Source organism: Buceros rhinoceros, unplaced genomic scaffold (assembly GCF_000710305.1).
Source record: "Buceros rhinoceros silvestris isolate BGI_N320 unplaced genomic scaffold, ASM71030v1 scaffold19628, whole genome shotgun sequence".
Taxonomy (NCBI): Eukaryota; Metazoa; Chordata; class Aves; order Bucerotiformes; family Bucerotidae; genus Buceros; species Buceros rhinoceros.
Genome location: NW_010427652.1, coordinates 4387 through 6374, shown reverse-complemented (window position 1 = coordinate 6374; position 1988 = coordinate 4387).

Here is a 1988-nt window from a genome sequence, read left to right as displayed (position 1 = left end):
CAGGAGGAGGAAACTGAGCGGTGGTACTGCAGCAAAGCAAGCTGCCCTCTAGCCCAGCCTTAGCGCTGGAGCAATCTCAGAGCCCAACAATGGGATTATTCTCCCTTCATCCCTCCCTGACGCAGTTTGGTCATTCAGGTCTTGGTACAACCGAAACAATCCCCTGCAGCTGCCTCTTCCTCAAAGCACCTGCTGATGTCATATAACCGGAGCTGACTCGTAAAGCGTTGAACAAAGTCTCTTATTTAGCAGTGCCGTGGAACACCAGCCTTCCTGCATTAAATGTGTCGGGACGGATTGTTTTATTACATGTGTGGTCTGACTTTTTTTAGTCTTGTTTAAGTGGTCCATGTCCTGTAAGACAGATCTCTGCAGGGAAGATTAAAAGGGCAGGGAAACGTGCTCAGAGCGGCCTTGGCAGCAGGCTGGCTCTCAGCTGACCAACAGCTTGGTCCCACTTCCGCCCACCAGTCGTGGCTACGGACCCTGGGGCAAGTGGTTTCAGAAGCTGATGAAGGGCTGAGCGGGCAGCCAGCCCTCAATGCCCCGTCACTCCAGCACACCCCTCGGAGCCAGCTGGTTGGGTAGGCTGGCAGAGGAGCTCGGGCAGTTCAGCCTGTGCTGCTTCTATTAATAGTTCTTGGGTTTGAACTTTTCATTAGTAAAGAAACTTGGGCGCTTATTTACAAGTCCCAACTAGAACGTTGTACTTAAAATTGAAAACGCAGGATGAGCAATGCAGGAAGCAACATAAAAGGCAGGCTTGGCTTCGTGGTGGCTTATTCTCTCCACTCCTCAAAATTAGCCTTATCTACATTCTCATCTCTTTAATCCAGCTCTGGCTATGGACCCGGGCTCTTGGGGAGGGAAAGGTGCAGCGTGTGTCTCAATGCTTTTCTCTAGCTGTACTTCTGGAAGCGTCCCTCACCCTGCGCAGTGTGCGGTCCGGAGACAGCATGAGCACACCGCAAAACCAGGGAGCTCGCTCTGATTCTCTGCCGAGAGCTGCAGCACCGCAGGCGCTGAGGTGGTGCTGCTGGGGTGTGTGCCACACTGCTGGCATGACTGCTTCCTGCAGCCAGGCTAGCACCACCGCAGTCAGCTGGGACCGAGGGATGCCTGGATAAACTGCCACTCTTATGGACTTCTCTGATGATGGTCAAAAAAACAAGTGTAAGTGGTAAAAAATGAAGAAAGAGCCTCTTGAAGGCAATATGCCGGTGTCTGGGGGTGCTGCCGTGCCACTGGTCCAGCTGGCAGCTGCTGCCCTCCAGTGGCAGGACATCAAGTGTCACCCAAAGACTTGCCACATGCTGAAGCAGTTGCATTTTTTTGTGCTGCCACAGTAAGTCTTTAATGACTTGTAAAACCAAGATCAACGTATCAGTAATGACCCGTTGTCTACAAAGGCTTCACCTCCACACTTTTTGCCATGGACTGCTGCGTTTTGCTTGCAGGGTGGTGACACATGGAGCTTAACGTGGTTTCATACTTTTTAAATTTACCAGCTGTGCCCAGTGAAACCCTTCTGCAGGTTTTGGAACAAGAAGCTTCCCTGCAGTGAGCGGGACCGGCAGCCCGCCTGGCGCTAGCGCAGAGGGACCGTCACAGCCAGCACTCAACAGTCACACTGTGCACTTTTATTAAGAGTGGGTTTAACTGCAGGGACTGACATCACAATGTCACTTCAGCTGAGCGAGTTATCTCAGCTGGCTCCTCAATACCACAGAAGTGGCTATAGAACTTACACCCCATTACAAATGAAAACTGTGACTTATCTAACAACTGCCCTCTGCTTTTTCTGAGACAACTTGTTCACAGACAGCACAAGACCCCATTCAGGTTTCGGTACACCATCAGCAGTCCGTAACAGGTAACTTTTCTGGTGGGTTGAGGGGTACTTTTGAGGCAATTTGTCAGTTTTTATAACCATTTACCTTCTCCTTGTCATACACTGCTCTAGAGCGGGATGTTTACTCAGTCAACAC